This window comes from Stigmatopora nigra, chromosome 5 (genome assembly GCF_051989575.1).
Source record: "Stigmatopora nigra isolate UIUO_SnigA chromosome 5, RoL_Snig_1.1, whole genome shotgun sequence".
NCBI classification, from domain to species: Eukaryota; Metazoa; Chordata; class Actinopteri; order Syngnathiformes; family Syngnathidae; genus Stigmatopora; species Stigmatopora nigra.
In genome coordinates, this window is record NC_135512.1 from 4,166,766 (window position 1) to 4,186,777 (window position 20,012).

The 20,012-nt window shown below is 34.8% G+C and overlaps 1 protein-coding gene and 8 non-coding genes across 11 annotated transcripts in view; 8 read left to right on the forward strand and 1 right to left on the reverse strand.

Moving 5' to 3' along the window:
- Positions 1 to 34: 34 nt before the first annotated feature.
- trnar-ucu (transfer RNA arginine (anticodon UCU)) lies at positions 35 to 127 on the forward strand. Its single transcript has 2 exons — positions 35 to 71; positions 92 to 127. It is a non-coding gene; the product is annotated as a tRNA-Arg (tRNA).
- A 63-nt stretch (positions 128 to 190) lies between these two features.
- trnar-ucu (transfer RNA arginine (anticodon UCU)) lies at positions 191 to 283 on the forward strand. Its single transcript has 2 exons — positions 191 to 227; positions 248 to 283. It is a non-coding gene; the product is annotated as a tRNA-Arg (tRNA).
- A 63-nt stretch (positions 284 to 346) lies between these two features.
- trnar-ucu (transfer RNA arginine (anticodon UCU)) lies at positions 347 to 439 on the forward strand. The gene is made up of 2 exons: positions 347 to 383; positions 404 to 439. It is a non-coding gene; the product is annotated as a tRNA-Arg (tRNA).
- Positions 440 to 505: 66 nt separating this feature from the next.
- On the forward strand, positions 506 to 598 carry trnar-ucu (transfer RNA arginine (anticodon UCU)). Its single transcript has 2 exons — positions 506 to 542; positions 563 to 598. It is a non-coding gene; the product is annotated as a tRNA-Arg (tRNA).
- Positions 599 to 661: 63 nt separating this feature from the next.
- trnar-ucu (transfer RNA arginine (anticodon UCU)) lies at positions 662 to 754 on the forward strand. Its single transcript has 2 exons — positions 662 to 698; positions 719 to 754. It is a non-coding gene; the product is annotated as a tRNA-Arg (tRNA).
- A 63-nt stretch (positions 755 to 817) lies between these two features.
- trnar-ucu (transfer RNA arginine (anticodon UCU)) lies at positions 818 to 910 on the forward strand. Its single transcript has 2 exons — positions 818 to 854; positions 875 to 910. It is a non-coding gene; the product is annotated as a tRNA-Arg (tRNA).
- Positions 911 to 973: 63 nt separating this feature from the next.
- trnar-ucu (transfer RNA arginine (anticodon UCU)) lies at positions 974 to 1,066 on the forward strand. The gene is made up of 2 exons: positions 974 to 1,010; positions 1,031 to 1,066. It is a non-coding gene; the product is annotated as a tRNA-Arg (tRNA).
- A 63-nt stretch (positions 1,067 to 1,129) lies between these two features.
- On the forward strand, positions 1,130 to 1,221 carry trnar-ucu (transfer RNA arginine (anticodon UCU)). Its single transcript is given in 2 exon segments — positions 1,130 to 1,166; positions 1,186 to 1,221. It is a non-coding gene; the product is annotated as a tRNA-Arg (tRNA).
- A 14,094-nt stretch (positions 1,222 to 15,315) lies between these two features.
- LOC144196314 (uncharacterized) overlaps positions 15,316 to 20,012 on the reverse strand; it is a 77,433-nt gene continuing 72,736 nt past the window's right edge. The window contains exons 8-10 of one of the 3 annotated variants that reach the window (XM_077716335.1): positions 15,719 to 15,812; positions 15,578 to 15,671; positions 15,316 to 15,530 (exon numbers count right to left, since the gene is read on the reverse strand). The gene's annotated coding sequence lies outside the window, so the exon portion shown is untranslated. Of the gene's footprint in view, positions 15,531 to 15,577; positions 15,672 to 15,718; positions 15,813 to 17,019; positions 17,096 to 19,646; positions 19,859 to 20,012 lie in introns of those variants that run through there. The other 2 variants (XM_077716334.1, XM_077716333.1) reach the window with 2 other exon arrangements.

Genomic DNA, 20,012 nt, shown 5'->3' on the forward strand with positions numbered 1-20,012 from the left:
TAATTGACAATTCTATATATGAATGAACAGATGTGGCTCTGTGGCGCAATGGACAGCGTGTTGGACTTCTAAGAAGGTGACTAGTGAAGTCATTCAAAGGTTGTGGGTTCGAGTCCCACCAGAGTCGTCTTATTCTGAAAGAATCGACAATTTCTTTGATAATAATTGATATATTGGTAATATAGTAAGTGGCTCTGTGGCGCAATGGACAGCGCGTTGGACTTCTTAGAATGTGACACGTGTAGTCATTCAAAGGTTGTGGGTTCGAGTCCCACCGGAGCTGTATTATTCTGAAAGAATCGACAATTACTTTGATAATAATTGATATATTTGAGAGAATAGGAGTGGCTCTGTGGCGCAAAGGACAGCGCATTGGACTTCTAAGAATGTGACAAGTGAAGTCATTCAAAGGTTGTGGGTTCGAGTCCCACCAGAGTTGTCTTATTATTCTGAAAGAATTGACAATTTCTTTGATAATAATTGATATATTTGAGAGAATAGGAGTGGCTCTGTGGCGCAATGGACAGCGCGTTGGACTTCTAAGAATATGACACGTGTGGTCATTCAAAGGTTGTGGGTTCGAGTCCCACCAGAGTCGTCTTATTCTGAAAGAATCGACAATAACTTTGATAATAATTGATATATTTGAGAGAGTAGGAGCGGCTCTGTGGCGCAATGGACAGCGCATTGGACTTCTAAGAATCTGACTAGTGAAGTCATTCAAAGGTTGTGGGTTCGAGTCCCACCAGAGTCGTCTTATTCTGAAAGAATCGACAATAACTTTGATAATAATTGATATATTGGAAATAAAGTAAGTGGCTCTGTGGCGCAATGGACAGCGCGTTGGACTTCTAAGAGTGTGATACGTGTAGTCATTCAAAGGTTGTGGGTTCGAGTCCCACCAGAGTTGATTTATTCTGAAAGAATCGACAATTACTTTGATAATAATTGATATATTTGTGAGAATAAGAGTGGCTCTGTGGCGCAATGGACAGCGCGTTGGACTTCTAAGAATGTGACAAGTGAAGTCATTCAAAGGTTGTGGGTTCGAGTCCCACCAGAGTCATCTTATTCTGAAAGAATTGACAATTACTTTTATAATAATTCATATATTTGAAGGAAATTAAGTGGCTCTGTGGCGCAATGGACAGCGCGTTGGACTTCTAAGAATGTGACAATGAAGTCATTCAAAGGTTGTGGGTTCGAGTCCCACCAGAGTCGACTTATTCTGAAAGAATCAACAATTACTTTGATAATAGTTGATATATTTGAAAGAAAATGAGTGGCTCTATGGTGCAATGGACAGTGTGTTGGACTTCTAAGAATCTGATAGGTGAAGTCATTCTAAGGTTGCGGGTTTGAGTCCCTCCAGAGAACTCATTTGTTTCAGATTCATACCAATTAGATCTAACATAGGCCACACCAGTAAATTTATTTAATTTTAATAGTTTTTAAAGGACTAACAAGCATAAGTTCACCCTTATATTTCAGTTTGACACCAATGAAATTGAATGTTTCATGAATAGAATAACTAAAAGTCTTTTGCCAATGTCATTTCTAGATCTTCACTCAAGGCTACTCTTGTTGTGGAAATAAAAGCTACCATTCTGATGAAGGAAACTCCCTCCTCTCTACTGTGGAATTCACCAAATTCAGACAAACAGTTCCTCCTGAGAGACAGACATCCATTTTGTGACTATATGAAAAGCAGTACCTGGCATGTATCTAAAAGTTTTGGTCACATTTTATGCCTGAAAGTGCTATTTGCCTTTTGAGAATGTAAGTTTTATAGGTAGGTGTATTTTGTGGTGTCCTTTCTTTTATGATTTTTTTTATAAATCAAAAGCAACCTGTTTATGTTGGTGGCACCAAATCATGTAAAAAAATGCTTCCCCAAAAAAGGTCTCTCAAAGATGCAGACACTGAGCCCTTTCTCTTCAAAAGAAGAAAATCAAAAGACACCGACTATACAACCTTGATTTAGCCAAAGACATTTTAAGACATTTTTCTCAATGTTGCACATGGATACACCACTTGGTTAGCTGAGATTCTGAGACATTTGTCCATACCAAATGAGCTTTATCCAACTTTTTAATTCTATGACCTGATTTTTTCCCTAATATTTCACCTTGCAAAACTTGGTTAATATTGCATTTTTATTCAATGGTGTTATATTGGTCAATGAGAACATTAATGCCTCGCACTTTTTGTTAACTGTACATTTTTTCCCAGGTTTTACTTTGCTCAAATGCATTTATGAGAGGTGGTCTACAAAAGAAGAGGCCATTAATTGTGTAAAAACTATTTTTTGGGGAACAACAGTTAAGTCATAATTCAACTATTCACATGTCAGAGTCTTGTGGATTCTGTTTCAACATAATAAAATATCTTTAATATGGCGTATAGAATTTGTTTACAACTTGCTTTAAGGTCCCACAGGTACTTTTTGTGTTTGTTTAGCAACAAAAAAATGAATTCAACAGTTAACTTTAACATCTATGCTCATTTTTTACAGGTTATTTCATTTCTTATATTATTAATTTAAACTTTGCTTTCTTTTACAGATACTATTCGCTTTTAGACAACCTTCAGCATGATTCTTACAAACAGCGGCGATAATTTAACATGTTTCAACATTGTTGCTGTATATTAAAAACCAACTTTAATGAATGGCATAACCTAACACTTGAAAAGTGTTAATAAGAAAATGGAGCATTTCCAATCCCAATAATAACATAAACTTTCCAAGCTGAACTAATCTGAAAAGCAGCCAAGAGCAACGGCGGTTCATCAAGAGCCCAGGGGAACTGAGACGTAAACACTTGTGCAGTTAATTAAAAAAAAATAAACTGCATTCCTTTGGGAGTCATTAGAGAGATATGACCTAAATGCTCATTAACAGTCCAACAAGCTCTATTTTATGAGACAAATTTTTTTTTAGACTCAATTTGTTCCTTAAAACTCTCACGGTAGCGTGATAAAAACGCACTTAGGCTAGTAAATTGCTCTTCGCCTTACCACGTTTAGGTGCTTGCTAGTCGACCATCAGCATAGAAATGCCAGTTGGAAAAGACAAGCTACTGCACACGTCCCTAATTTATCCAGCTGTGTCAAACAATCGTCATAACCACGCCCATATTGCCCAGCCATATTGAATGTGGAAAAGATGGTGGCTCGCTTACCGCACTCAACGAGGTGGTTTGTCCTTTGTAGAATGGTCATGATTTATGTGGTCTTGATGCTATAAAAACAGTATGTGTTAGTACACTAATTTGACCAAATATTGAGTAACATTTTTTACTTAGTACTTTACATCAACTCACCTTATTCCAGTCTATCTGCTTGCATTAAAAGTTTAACTTTTAAAATGCAACAAAGGCTTCATTGTATTGTATGCAACCATCAAGGCCTGCAGGGCTAAAAATATATGAATCACAGACTGATTTTAATTATATTTTGCCCATGAATACTTATGAAACGATCTGTCAGATTCATTTCATTGTTGTCCACATGGTTGCGCTGTTCCTCGGTATGTGTGTACATATTTAAGAATTTAACCAATCCCATATTTTATTTATTGCCAGGGTCAAAAATCTGCCTGGAGGCCTTCACAATCAGTTCTGCAGGCCCTGTAGCAAAATAAGCATCAATAAAACTGTTGCTTTAACCAATCAAATGTCAAGTTGGCTACACCAAGGCTTCTCGCAAGCCGTAGTGTTACTGCTGGCAGCCTGGACACACTCTATGTAGGAGGTGTGTTCTTTCTTTTCTTTACAGCAGGGGTGTCCAAACTTTTTGCAAAGAGGGCCAGATTTGGTAAGGTGAAAATGTGTGCGGGCCGACTTTTAGCCTGACATTCTTTGAACCATTAACATTAAATGCAAATTAACTTTTTGGGATTTTTTTTTTATTACAAATGGCATACTTTTACTTTTACATTTTTTTTACATTTAGGTTTTTACCGAAATCACAAACCACAAAAAAATAAGAAAACCATCAAGGATATCTAAGTTCATGTGAAACATCACATATTATTCACTATTATATGCTCACTGTCGGAACAGTGCTGAAAACAAAACAATGATCACTGCATATTCAAACTGTGATTTTGACCATCACAAAAAAAAAATAATGAACTGAGATTTAAGAATTTATTCAACTCAGAGGACTTAACAAATATCTTGCCTGCACTAATGTGAAGGGTGATACTGGGATCTTCATCGCACGCTAACGAGAAAAAGTCAAACTCAGTTCCTTTTGCCTCTAACTGTCTCTTAATTTCTAATGAAACGTCTTCAATTCTCCGTGCCACAGTATTACGAGCCAGGCAAATATTGGCAAACTCTTGCTTCTTCGCGGGACAAATTTTCTCAACCATTTTCATTACACAGTCTTTAATAAATTCACCGTCACTGAAAGGTTTGCAGTGCTTTGCAATTAGCGTTGCCACTTCGTAGCTTGCCTTTGTGGCATTTTCATTTGACTCACGGGCTCTTGTGAAAAAGCTTTGCTGTGCCGTTAAAACAGCTTCCAGTTGCTTCACTTTTTCACCGCGTTCGTTCCCAGTTAGCTTGTCGTAGCTAGCATGTTTCGTCTGGTAGTGCCTCTTAATGTTCAATTCCTTGAAAACAGCCACAGTCTCTTGGCAAATTAGGCAGACACAGTTGTTTCGTATTTCAGTGAAAAAATACTCAAATTTCCACTTCTCCTGGATGCGGCGGCCCTCCCGGTCAACTTTCCTTTTTTTGTTTACATGTTAGAAATGGGCTGGGCTGAAACAATGACGCAAGGGTCACGGCGGCCAGAGTGCGGCCACAGGGCTACTGCCATCTTCTGGTGAAGTGAAAAATAGCTTTTTGTACACATTTATTTTATACTGTGGTCAACAGTGCTGGCGGGCCGTGTATTATTGATTTCATGATAGAGGCCGTGGGCCGGTAAAAATTCGTCCACGGGCCTTAATTGGCCCGCGGGCCGGACTTTGGACATGCCTGCTTTACAGGTATCTGCACCTGTGGCTCCGCCCCTGTGACAGAGCCCTGCCCAGGCCAACACAGCTGGGTCTAATTCCCCAATCATCCCTCCTTCAATCAAGATTGACTTCCTGCCCTTTTTTAAACCCTGTTCAGTTGATGCCTTGATGCCGTGCTGAGTTGCAGGCTTGTGAGTATGTTACTCCCTGTTATATTTTGTATGTGTTGTTAATGATTTTGGGTGGCATAGGGGGACTTGAGATAAGTTTAGACACCCTGGGGTATACATATAGTTTGTGCATTTAGACACAGTTATTCCCCTGTCTAGATTTTATTACATCAGTTTAACAGTGGCACCCTTCGGTCTTATTTCCTGTATTTTGTGGGTGTTCATTTGGACACCTGTCTGGGAGGGGGTTTAACCGTGTTTATTTGAGGGTGGCACTTTAATATCTCGTGCTTCCCCTATGTTATCTCGTAGTCTGTTTTATTGACTTTATTGTAAATAAAATATAACTAAGGCTACTTGCAATGTTTGTCCTAACTCATCTTTTACCAGAACCAGTCTACTGTGATAGTTACGACTCCGTGGTAGATCATCACTTTCACAAACTATGATTGACCAGTGATAGAGTGGATTAGCCAGAGCTACCAAACTCATCTCATTATTTGAACAGCATTATCCTCATTAAGGTCGCAGGGGGTGCTGGAGCACACTCACACCCATACCTAGGGGCAATTTAGAGTGTCCAATCAGCCTACCATGCATGTTTTTTGGAATGTGTGAGGAAACTGAAGTACCTGGATGAAACCCACGCAGGCCCGGGAAGAACATCCAAACTCCACATAGAGCTACCAAACTATATTTGCTAAAAATATCAAAAATACATATTTGCGGGCAGAGTTAACCCACTACAAAGGCCTTCAATGTCTGACCAGTACAACTATTCACTTATGCAAACGTCTGATTTTTTTTGTCATAACCATTCATTCAATGAGAAATCCAAGTAACGTGGCCAGACATGACCTTCTCGTTGGAGGTAACGATCAATAGATACAGACTCCCTGACTGCAGCACTTTGAGAAACAGCTGGTGTAGAAATCAAAGCAAGCGTAAGCCAAAACAAATGCTTGTCGGCCCCTTCGCACGACTTCCACCGGTCAAAAGCCAAATGCTGATACTCATGAGAGCACATCTTGCATTATTACACGCATTTTAAAGCCTTTCTTGTTGCTTGGCATGGCTTGGACTGCGACACAGAAAAGGCTTTCCTGGTGGCCTGCTTAGATGAACTGAAAAGCAAAGAGAAATGTAAAAAAGTAAATGCATTGGTTATTCAAAAATGTAATTGCGGAAGCAAAACATAAAGCCTGTTATTGTTCACTTGATGGCAGCTCGGCTTTTGAGAGGGTTTTAACTTTCCACAGTGCAGCTTAACATCACAAGCTGTTTTAAAGCTCTGGCATGTCTTCTGTTGCTCCTCACTGTCAAATGTTCTTTTTAACTGGGATAACATTTTCCTTCTCGATTAATACACGACCCAAGAGATCAAAACTAACCTCAGGAAGATGCAGATTATTAAAATAAATGAGCCACGGAAGATAAAATCAAGGAGTAATCTTTCGGCCAATGCATCCATTGAGTCGATGTTTGAATAAGTTTAAACTAAGTAGTTAGAAATCCCGTTTTTATAGTTTTTTTTTTTTTATACCACAAATGTGTTTGGAGTTGGTGGCTAGTGTGGAAGGTATATTGGCTCTTGCCAAGATGGCGGTTAAGAAAATGGATGTACAACAGAGACGGCTTGTTTGAGTTGCGAGAAAGAAACCTGTATAGTTTTTTTAGTGCTGTCAAATTCGAAATGCTGCTTTAACAAAGAGCAACGTCAAACATTGGAATAGTGTGGAATAACTAATATCATAAGCAAAGTAAAGTGAAAGGGAAAATACATCTCAGGTGACACTAAGTAAAAGCACAGTTGTATAAAATTGTTAAGATTTTTGGGCTAATGGGGGAACAGTCAGGCTGGCATTTGCTTGGAACTTGATATTGATAAATACCTTACTATAGATTCATTTTTTTTACTGTTATATTGAAAGTTGAAAAGCATCCAGGTCTGGAATTTGATGCATTCAAATTTGGAGATAAATCATCCCATTTCTTGGCAGAAACTGTTCCCGTCGTACACTTTTATGACTTAAACGTCTCAATTCAAAACAATCCATTTATTATTCATCGCTGTATTGAAATAATTTAAAAAAATGGCTTGTCTTTAAGATAAAATGTACTAATCGACTTTTTAAATTAAATAAGCATGGCTTGTAATGAGAAAAACATTTGTTTGTGGTAATTTAAAATGTATTTTACATATTTCTTGTCTTATTTTATCATATATATATATATTGAATCACTTAAAATACATATGGATGAGAAAAAACCAAATAGTTATTTCAATTCATCTGTTAAAGGATGAATTTCTTCAAAAAAATAAACATGAAGCAACTTTAGCAAAAGCAACATATCTAATAAATCAATCCTAAAGACTACATTTTTGGTTCTCATTCACTATTGCATAAATTTCCGTTTTTATGACCAGATTTGAGCCATGTTGACGTTTGACATCTTCACCCTGAAGTAAAAAAATCCTCGAATTTTTTTTTTATTGTAAATTGAGACACAAATCAATTTGACAACCTGCATTTTTGCAAAAAAAGGCCTTGAAAACCTCCCCTTAAAAAATCTAGCAAACAATGAAAAACATGTGCATGTATTGGCTTTGGTGACGGAGATTCCTGCTTAATTTGGAAAAGCACCAGACATGTTTATTTTCATAAACGTGGCCAAGTATTACATGTTGGATTTCTTTGCAAAAAACCAAGACGGCGTAAAAAAAACACTTTGTAGTTGTACTGTATTGAAGACAATTAGCAAAAAACTGTTCGGCGCTAAATCAAATGAACGTTCCGACAATAAACAAATTATACGATTAAACTAGACTAAACATCTGAATGATGACGATATAATGAAAATATGAATAAACACTGGCTGGATGGGAATAATAAAAGGCTGTGATATTGAAGGCATCCCGGAATAATCACTGGAGTGCTGTACAACTACTTGCGGTAACAAGAGTTGAAGACAAAACCATTTACTGTACAATGATAACATATTAGTCAGTTAATTGCACCTGATTTCATGGCTTTGTTGACAACAACCCAGAAACCGCACTCAGCACTTTCCTAATGTACTTAGCATGTGCTATTTGAAGAGTAAAAAATCCCAAATCAAGTTTTTAAAATGCTGTTCCATTGTTTAAGGTTCAAACTTTGCGGTAGATCTTTGTCTTAAATTATATATACAGACATTACAATTGGAATAACATTTATGTATCAAATATTTGCAGTCATTCCCTTTTCCATGTCAACGTCAATGCAGTAAGAATGGCGTATTTTACGGTCTATAAGGCGCACTTTTTTGTGATAGTTTAGCTGAGCCTACGATTAATACTTTTATCTGATTTTTATTTTATTTTCACAGATCCCGTTTTAGGCCTTTTTCTCAATTTTACTGTTACTTTAACGTAAGTTTAATCTTGGTTTCTGATCAAGGAAAAAAAATGGCCGTCCCACGAGCGCTCACTGCTCCACTGTGGTTTATATATTGTTTTTTTTTCTTCTTGCAGACTACACCGCTAGTTTACTTAGAGAACTGGAGCAATGAAAGAAGCTAGAAACCTAAAATGACTCTTTGTTATCCTTTCTGGAAAAAAAAATGGAACTGACAAAAGTAGAACAAAGATTCGCACTGTATCTCATTAAGAATAAAGCCACAGGTATCTATTTTTCTGCCGTAGTTACTCATAGAAAAGTTGATTAAATGGCAAGAAGTGCGCTTCTACTGTTTTCTTCCATCATTTCCCCGCTAAGAAATGATGGCAAGCGGCAGCCATCAAACAATCCAGTCGAGAAAGACGACTAACGACATCACACAGCCGCAATTTCAAAGCGTTGGCTGGCGGCAGCCGGCGCGAACTCAAGGTTTCCTTTAACTTTTTTTTCCAGTCTCAAATAAAAGACTTCAGGGAAGGAAGAATTGAGGAAATGGCAGAATGTCGTTTGCAGCTCCAAATTGCATTTTTTTTGGGAACGTTAGTTTCCTACTAATTGACTTTCCATTAGTTAAGTATGACGCGTCAATGGCGGAAAATGAGTTGAAGGAACACGTAATGCATTTTTTTACAGAAAGTAAAACACACACGACATATTATAGTAAGGCTTTTTTTAAGTCAAAAAACGACATGGTATAGTAAGGCTTTTTTTTCGTCAAAAAACGACATAGTATAGTAAGGCTTTTTTCTTTAAAAACGACATGGTATAGTAAGGCTTTTTTTCGTCAAAAAACGACATATTATAGTAAGGCTTTTCTTCGTCAAAAAACGACATAGTATAGTAAGGCTTTTTTTAGTCAAAAAACGACATAGTATAGTAAGGCTTTTTTTAGTCAAAAAACGACATAGTATAGTAGGGCTTTTTTTAAGTCAAAAAACGACATAGTATAGTAAGGCTTTTTTCGTCAAAAAACGACATAGTATAGTAAGGCTTTTTTTCGTCAAAAAACGACATAGTATAATAAGGCTTTTTTTCGTCAAAAAACGACATAGTATAGTAAGGCTTTTTTTAGTCAAAAAACGACATAGTATAGTAAGGCTCTTTTTAGTCAGAAAACGACATAGTATAGTAAGGCTTTTTTTAGTCAAAAAACGACATAGTATAGTAGGGCTTTTTTTAAGTCAAAAAAACGACATAGTATAGTAAGGCTTTTTTCGTCAAAAATTGACATAGTATAGTAAGGCTTTTTTTCGTCAAAAAACGACATAGTATAGTAAGGCTTTTTTTCGTCAAAAAACGACATAGTATAGTCAGGCTTTTTTTCGTAAAAAAACGACATATTATAGTAAGGCTTTTCTTCGTCAAAAAACGACATAGCATAGTAAGGCTTTTTTTAGTAAAAAAACGACATAGTATAGTAAGGCTTTTTTTAGTCAAAAAACGACATAGTATAGTAGGGCTTTTTTTAAGTCAAAAAACGACATAGTATAGTAAGGCTTTTTTCGTCAAAAAACGACATAGTATAGTAAGGCTTTTTTTTGTCAAAAAACGACATAGTATAATGAGGCTTTTTTTCGTCAAAAAACGACATCGTATAGTAAGGCTTTTTTTAGTCAAAAAACGACATAGTATAGTAAGGCTTTTTTTAGTCAGAAAACCACATAGTATAGTAAGGCTTTTTTTAGTCAAAAAACGACATAGTATAGTAGGGCTTTTTTTAAGTCAAAAAAACGACATAGTATAGTAAGGCTTTTTTCGTCAAAAATTGACATAGTATAGTAAGGCTTTTTTTCGTCAAAAAACGACATAGTATAGTAAGGCTTTTTTTCGTCAAAAAACGACATAGTATAGTAAGGCTTTTTTTCGTAAAAAAACGACATAGTATAGTAAGGCCTTTTTTAGTCAAAAAACGACATAGTATAGTAAGGCTTTTTTTCGTCAAAAAACGACATAGTATAATAAGGCTTTTTTTCGTCAAAAAATGACAAAGTATAGTAAGGCTTTTCTTCGTCAAAAAACGACATAGTATAGTAAGCCTTTTTTTCGTCAAAAACGACATAGTATAGTAAGGCTTTTTTTAAGTCAAAAAACGACAAAGTATAGTAGGGCTTTTTTTAAGTCAAAAAACGACATAGTATAGTAAGGCTTTTTTCGTCAAAAAACGACATAGTATAGTAAGGCTTTTTTTCGTCAAAAAACGACATAGTATAATAAGGCTTTTTTCGTCAAAAAACGACATAGTATAGTAAGGCTTTTTTTAGTCAAAAAACGACATAGTATAGTAAGGCTTTTTTTAGTCAAAAAACGACATAGTATAGTAAGGCTTTTTTTAGTCAGAAAACCACATAGTATAGTAAGGCTTTTTTTAGTCAAAAAACGACATAGTATAGTAGGGCTTTTTTTAAGTCAAAAAAACGACATAGTATAGTAAGGCTTTTTTTAGTCAAAAAACGACATAGTATAGTAGGGCTTTTTTTAAGTCAAAAAACGACATAGTATAGTAAGGCTTTTTTCGTCAAAAAACGACATAGTATAGTAAGGCTTTTTTTTGTCAAAAAACGACATAGTATAATAAGGCTTTTTTTCGTCAAAAAACGACATAGTATAGTAAGGCTTTTTTTAGTCAAAAAACGACATAGTATAGTAAGGCTTTTTTTAGTCAGAAAACCACATAGTATAGTAAGGCTTTTTTTAGTCAAAAAACGACATAGTATAGTAGGGCTTTTTTTAAGTAAAAAAAACGACATAGTATAGTAAGGCTTTTTTCGTCAAAAATTGACATAGTATAGTAAGGCTTTTTTTCGTCAAAAAACGACATAGTATAGTAAGGCTTTTTTTCCTCAAAAAACGACATAGTATAATAAGGCTTTTTTTCGTCTAAAAATGACAAAGTATAGTAAGGCTTTTCTTCGTCAAAAAACGACATAGTATAGTAAGCCTTTTTTTCGTCAAAAACGACAAAGTATAGTAGGGCTTTTTTTAAGTCAAAAAACGACAAAGTATAGTAGGGCTTTTTTTAAGTCAAAAAACGACATAGTATAGTAAGGCTTTTTTCGTCAAAAAACGACATAGTATAGTAAGGCTTTTTTTCGTCAAAAAACGACATAGTATAATAAGGCTTTTTTTCGTCAAAAAACGACATAGTATAGTAAGGCTTTTTTTAGTCAAAAAACGACATAGTATAGTAAGGCTTTTTTTAGTCAAAAAACGACATAGTATAGTAGGGCTTTTTTTAAGTCAAAAAACGACATAGTATAGTAAGGCTTTTTTTCGTCAAAAAACGACATAGTATAGTAAGGCCTTTTTTAGTCAAAAAACGACATAGTATAGTAAGGCTTTTTTTCGTAAAAAAACGACATAGTATAGTAAGGCCTTTTTTAGTCAAAAAACGACATAGTATAGTAAGGCTTTTTTTCGTCAAAAAACGACAGTATAATAAGGCTTTTTTTCGTCAAAAAATGACAAAGTATAGTAAGGCTTTTCTTCGTCAAAAAACGACATAGTATAGTAAGGCTTTTTTTCGTCAAAAAACGACATATTATAGTAAGGCTTTTTTTTGTCAAAAACGACATAGTATAGTAAGGCTTTTTTTAGTCAAAAAACGACAAAGTATAGTAAGGCTTTTTTCGTCAAAAAACGACATAGTATAATAAGGCTTTTTTTCGTCAAAAAACGACATAGTATAGTAAGGCTTTTTTTAGTCAAAAAACGACATAGTATAGTAAGGCTTTTTTTAGTCAAAAAACGACATAGTATAGTAGGGCTTTTTTTAAGTCAAAAAACGACATAGTATAGTAAGGCTTTTTTTCGTTAAAAAACGACATAGTATAGTAAGGCTTTTTTTTTCGTCAAAAAACGACATAGTATAGTAAGGCTTTTTTTCGTAAAAAAAAACGACAGTATAGTAAGGCTTTTTTTCGTAAAAAAAAAACGACATAGTATAGTAAGGCCTTTTTTAGTCAAAAAACGACATAGTATAGTAAGGCTTTTTTTCGTCAAAAAACGACAAAGTATAGTAGGGCTTTTTTTAAGTCAAAAAACGACATAGTATAGTAGGGCTTTTTTTAAGTCAAAAAACGACATAGTATAGTAAGGCTTTTTTTCGTCAAAAAACGACATAGTATAGTAAGGCCTTTTTTAGTCAAAAAACGACATAGTATAGTAAGGCTTTTTTTCGTAAAAAAACGACATAGTATAGTAAGGCCTTTTTTAGTCAAAAAACGACATAGTATAGTAAGGCTTTTTTTCGTCAAAAAACGACAGTATAATAAGGCTTTTTTTCGTCAAAAAATGACAAAGTATAGTAAGGCTTTTCTTCGTCAAAAAACGACATAGTATAGTAAGGCTTTTTTTCGTCAAAAAACGACATATTATAGTAAGGCTTTTTTTTGTCAAAAACGACATAGTATAGTAAGGCTTTTTTTAGTCAAAAAACGACAAAGTATAGTAAGGCTTTTTTCGTCAAAAAACGACATAGTATAATAAGGCTTTTTTTCGTCAAAAAACGACATAGTATAGTAAGGCTTTTTTTAGTCAAAAAACGACATAGTATAGTAAGGCTTTTTTTAGTCAAAAAACGACATAGTATAGTAGGGCTTTTTTTAAGTCAAAAAACGACATAGTATAGTAAGGCTTTTTTTCGTTAAAAAACGACATAGTATAGTAAGGCTTTTTTTTTCGTCAAAAAACGACATAGTATAGTAAGGCTTTTTTTCGTAAAAAAAAACGACAGTATAGTAAGGCTTTTTTTCGTAAAAAAAAAACGACATAGTATAGTAAGGCCTTTTTTAGTCAAAAAACGACATAGTATAGTAAGGCTTTTTTTCGTCAAAAAACGACATAGTATAATAAGGCTTTTTTTCGTCAAAAAACGACAAAGTATAGTAAGGCTTTTTTCGTCAAAAAACGACATAGTATAGTAAGCCTTTTTTTCGTCAAAAACGACATAGTATAGTAAGGCTTTTTTTAAGTCAAAAAACGACAAAGTATAGTAAGCCTTTTTTTCGTCAAAAAACGACATATTATAGTAAGGCTTTTTTTCGTCAAGAAAACGACATATTATAGTAAGGCTTTTCTTCGTCAAAAAACGACATAGTATAGTAAGGCTTTTTTTAGTCAAAAAACGACATAGTATAGTAAGGCTTTTTTTAAGTCAAAAAACGCCATAGTATAGTAAGGCTTTTTTTCGTTAAAAACGACATAGTTTAGTAAGGCTTTTTTTCGTCAAAAAAAGACATATTATAGTAAGGCCTTTTTAGTCAAAAAACGACATAGTATAGTAAGGCTTTTTTTTTTCTTAAAAATAGACAGTATAGTAAGGCTTTTTTTTCTTAAAAAATAGACATAGTATAGTAAGGCTTTTTTTCTTTAAAAAATAGACATAGTATAGTAAGGCTTGTTTTTCTTAAAAAAAATAGACATAGTATAGTAAGGCTTTTTTTTCGTCAAAAACGACATAGTATATATAGTAAGGCTTTTTTTCGTCAAAAAACGACAGAGTATAGTAAGGCTTTTTTTCTTAAAAAATAGACATAGTATGGTCAGGCTTTTTTTCTTAAAAAATAGACATAATATAGTAAGGCTTTTTTTCTTAAAAAATAGACATAGTATAGTTAGGTATATTTTCTCAAGTGTACTGTGGTCCAGAGGTTAACTCAACCGTCTCCCATGTGGGCAGCCTGGGTTCGAATTGCGGCCGTGACAAATATTTTCCCTTAATTATTTCTGTGTATTTGTAGTCAAGACCTTCAAATGATGACCAAGGAAAGTGTAGCTACTTGGTGGCGCTGAGGTTTGTACACCTGACTCCCGTGTGGGAGACCAGGGTTTGATTCCCGGTTGGGACACTTTTTCACTTAGTTGTTTCTGTGGATTTCTTGTCAAGAGACTCAAATGATTACAAAGAAAAGTGTAGCCAGTTGGTGGCGCAGAGGTTAGTGCACTGGACTCCCGTCTGGGAGACCTGGGTACGATTCCCGGCTGGGACACTTTTTCACTGAATTGTTTCTTAGGACTTCTTCTCAAGAAACTCAAATGATTACAAAGAAAAGTGTAGTCACTTGGTTGGCGCAGAGGTTAGATCACAGGACTCCCGTCTGGGAGACCTGGGTTCGATTCTCGCTGCCATCGTTTGGCTGAAAATACTTGGAAAGAAGAAATGGTCAATGGAATAAGAAGAAGGGAAAAAAAAGAAATAACTTTTTAATTTATATTAAACACTTAGTCATACTTTTCAGTAAAAGGTTATATTCCGAACTGCCTTCGGCAGTTCGGAAGACAGTTGAAGGACCTGTCTGTGCACAAGGCGTTCTCGGGTCGGCCTACGGCCGACCCTCGACCGCTTGCTTGGTCAGTCAACCGCCGACACCGGGAAGCGAACTCACGTTCTCTCCGTGCAAAGGCGAGTGTGCAACCCACTACACCAACTCGTGCCCCACTTATACATAGGTGTTGAAACGTTTTATCCAAGGAATTGGGGTGAAACACTTAGTCATTTTTTTTGACAAAATGCTTCATCCACCACTGAACACTTATACACTTAAACACTTAGACATTAATACTTATTCTTTTACCTGAACAATTGTGGGAAAATCGTTGCCTGCACTGGGAATTGAACCCAGGACCACAGATGTGGGAGACTGATGACTTAACCACTGGGCCACCACCCTGTGAGAGAAAGCAGTAGTACTTGTACTTTTATCTTTTTCATTTACCTGAATAATATTGGGAAAATCTTTGCATGCACTGGGAATTGAACCCAGGACCACAGATGTGGTAGACTGATGACTTATCCACTGGGCCACCACCCTGTGAGAGAAAGAAGTAGTACTTGTACTTTTATCTCACTTATTTACCTGAATAATATTGGGAAAATCTTTGCATGCACTGGGAATTGAACCCAGGACCACAGATGTGGGAGACTGATGACTTAACCACTGGGCCACCACCCTGTGAGAGAAAGAAGTAGTACTTGTACTTTTATCTTTTTCATTTACCTGAATAATATTGGGAAAATCTTTGCATGCACTGGGAATTGAACCCAGGACCACAGATGTGGTAGACTGATGACTTATCCACTGGGCCACCACCCTGTGAGAGAAAGAAGTAGTACTTGTACTTTTATCTTTTCCATTTACCTGAATAAAGTTGGCAAAATCTTTGCAAGTACTTGGAATTGAACCCAAGACCACAGAGTTGGCAGACTGATGACTTATCCACTGGGCCACCAACCTGTAAGAGAAAGCAGTAGTACTTGTTATTTTGTCTCTTTTCACTCCCAGGTCATACTTAGTACTTTAAGGTACCTTCAAGTGGGAAAAGTTAGTTAAGCAGAGTAAACTAGGATAGAAATAGTATAGTTGGGCTTTTTTCTTTAAAAAACGACATAGTATAGTAAGGCATTTTTCTCTAAAAAAACGACATAGTATAGTAAGGCTTTTATTCGCAAAAAACGACATAGTATAGTAAGGCTTTTTTTAGTCAAAAAACGACACAGTATAGTAAGGCTTTTTTTGGTCAAAAAACGACATAATATAGTAAGGCTTTTTTTCGTCAAAAAACGACATAGTATAGTAAGGCTTTTTTTCGTCAAAAAATGACATAGTATAGTAAGGCTTTTTTTTAGTCAAAAAACGACACATTATAGTAAGGCTTTTCTTCGTCAAAAAACGACATAGTATAGTAAGGCTTTTTTTCGTTAAAAAAACGACATAGTATAGTAAGGCTTTTTATCTCAAAAAACGACATAGTTAAGGCTTTTTTTCGTCAAAAAACGACATAGTATAGTAAGGCTTTTTTTTAGTCAAAAAACGACATAGTATAGTAAGGCTTTTTATCTCAAAAAACGACATAGTATAGTAAGGCTTTTTATCTTCAAAAATGACATAGTATAGTAAGGCTTTTTTAAGTCAAAAACGACATATTATAGTAAGGCTTTTTTTTTGTCAAAAAACGACATAGTTAAGGCTTTTTTTCGTCAAAAAACGACATAGTATAGTAAGGCTTTTTTCGTCAAAAAACGACATAGTATAGTAAGGCTTTTTTTTCGTCAAAAAACGACATAGTATAGTAAGGCTTTTTTATAGTAAGTAGACCTAGTTAAGAAACTGGAGCCACAAGGTGGCCTAGCCTTAATTACCATGCCTATTTTTGTTCCATTCTTACTGTGTACTTGCAAGTTATTAGAGGAAAACGATGTGATATCACTATTATACAACAAAAAAAGCACAACATCAATCTAAATTCATAGAAACATCTTCCTAAAATGGCAAATGACCAAAAAATGTACTAAAATCACTCATTTGAAATGCGATGATTGCATTGATCTAAATCTGTCACCCAGTTGAAAGGAAAATGGCGTGGACTCCTGCCTTAAAATATGACTTCTACATTTCCTCTTTCTTCAAGTCAATCCAATCAAGCTGTCATCACACATTGCTCTTTTTCTCTCCTTTTTTTTAACAATCCTTACCACTTTTGATCTGCAGACATTTGTGTTGAAAGGCCGCAACAATCTGGAAATGTCATTCAAGTGGACTTTTTACAGTGGAGTCCAATTTGTGGCTATTTTGCTCACACATTGAAAAGACAATACAGCTTGTAAAATATATGTCTTTTCCAAGCAGTGTGCTAAGTGAGGTACAGTTGACTTGACTTGCACGCATTTTAAACCACTGAATATTTGAATGGGAAAGACATAAAAATGGTGGCATTTGACTGTGACTTACACCACATTTTTGTCTGCGAGAGACATCGAAAGCGACGTTTTTCTATTTTTTATCGAGTCTACGAGGACAAACAGGAGCTCAACATCTGAAAAGTTGGACATTAAGACAGTTTAAAAGGATTCTGGAATAATCCATTAACAATGTGAGCAAATTGGCATAACACATGAATCACAGTCTCTTAACCATGGAAGCAAAAGTAAATAAAAAAATAAAAAAAACTTGGACAATGATGAAGACAGACGATGAAAAATTGAGTGAAAGGAAATTTCCTTTCATTATTATTGAGTCCAGGATGACTCTATTCTTGCAAGACGATGTAATCAAATGGGATTAGCTTTACGTAAACTGAAATTAACCAGATAGAAATTCCAGTGGCGGGCTGTGAAATTCGTTCATGGGCGAAATGTTGGTTTACGCTTAACATGATTAAAGCTGTGAAGGCAAGGAAAACTCTTCAACTATTTATCTTCCCTGACACTATTCATCTCCAAAATTCCACATTATAATTTAACCCATCCAAATCTTTACTTATCCAAATAACATGACAGAATGTGCCACTTCTATTTTTTATGTTTTATCAACTAAATCATTCACTATTGTTGCGTATCTGTAAGTATTGTTTAGGGCTAAAAACAAAAATCTGTCCTCATAATTTTGAAATGTTCCAATGTGAAAAATTAAAAACAATATTCACAAGTCATCCTAATTCTTAAAATACTTAAAAAAATGTGTATATGTTCAGAGGCCCATGTTATTTTAATCTATTTATCTGTTGAAACTGTCTTGAATATGAGTACCCCAATAAGAGCAACTTTAGCTATATGATGTAAAACCAGATTTAATTATAAATATATATATATATATATATATATATATATATATATATATATATATATATATATATATATATATATATATATATATATATATATATATATATATATATATATATATATATATATATATATATATATATATATATATATATATATATATATATATATATATATATATATTCTTTTAGTTTTCCACGTATTTAATTAAGTTTTGTATCTATCATTGTGTTATTATGGCTGTGTTAGGACCTACTGTATGCATGCATGTACATTTATGTTCTTATTTATATGTGTATGTATATGTATGTGTATGTATATGTATGTGTATGTATGTGTATGTATATGTATGTGTATGTATGTGTATGTATATGTATGTGTATGTATATGTATGTGTATATATATGTATGTGTATGTATGTGTATGTACGTGTATGTGTATGTATGTGTATGTATGTGTATGTATGTGTATGTATATGTATGTGTATGTATATGTATATGTATGTGTATGTATATGTATATGTATGTGTATGTGTATGTGTATGTGTATGTATATGTATGTGTATATACATATATTTCAGCAACATGCTTATATATTTATATATTTAATCATGTATTTATTCATTAACTTACTTATTACCTATCTATCTATGTCTATAATGTATTTTGCTGTGTTTGTACTCTCACCCTCTTGCTACTGTGACAACAAAATTTCCCAAATACGGGATGAATAAAGTTATCCAATCCAATCAATAAATGAATCAATAAACCTATTGACACTCAGCAGAAGAATTTATGCGAAACTACAGTAAGAAAAGATAGTTAACCTGAACAAATACCTTTGAAAATCCATAAACTATAGCAGGATTTTGTAGTAAAAGCTTCAGGCAAATTAATAAGACGAAGAGAGACCGAGCATGGAATACAAGAAAAGCCCTTGAAATGTTTCAACTCTGACATGCTAATCATCATCACCACTGATGCAACTAATCATGTTGTTGCTAGCAGAGCGTAACATTGTGTAATTTGTCTGGATAAAGTATCACATAGACACAAATCTACTGCAACGCAAACAAGCCCCAAAAGAATCAAGCATTACAAGATCAAACCAATTAACCCACTGAAAAATGAAAAGGAGATTATCTATAGATGCAACACAAAAGAAAGCGACTCAAAAGGATTTTTTGGCTCTATCCTTTTACAGCAAATCTTATTTAGATACCTCCAACCATAGTAATCTGATTTTTCCCATAAGCGCTCTTAACTGTACTTCCTGAGTACTAGTATCAAAGAAAGGCCATCATCCATGATATGAAAGAATATTACAGTCTAAGTCACAAGAAAGCCGAGGCTTTCAGACAAAAGAAAACAAGAATTTCATCTCACCGTGTCCTTTATTACCAGACTCGGTTAATATTATTAGAGATACCCTTCGAAGCTTACGAGCTTGTGTGACATTTCCGTTGCCTAAAATTGAGGGGCACCTTCGACATTTTGGTTAAAAAATGGTCATTATTCTTTATAACTTTGACTTGAGCTTATCCCATTGAGTTTAAGGAGTGGAGTGAAAAGAGGCCAGGTCTATAAAAGGAACACTTGATACTCCATGAAAGCAGAGATGGAATCCGTCCTGGCTCAAGGCATCCAACCACATCAGTCTCTCTAGCCAGGGCCCTGTCTCAGAGTAGGACTTAATGGGTATGATGGGATCCGTCCGTCTGGGAAAACGAACCATTCAGGGGGTTCACTTGGGTCTAACACATATATTTTGCGGTGCTTTTACTATTCTACTTCTGTCAGATATCAGTCTGAGTGTTATCGGAGTTGTCAATCACGGACGGAAATCATTTTAGACGTTTCAATGTGAGTGAT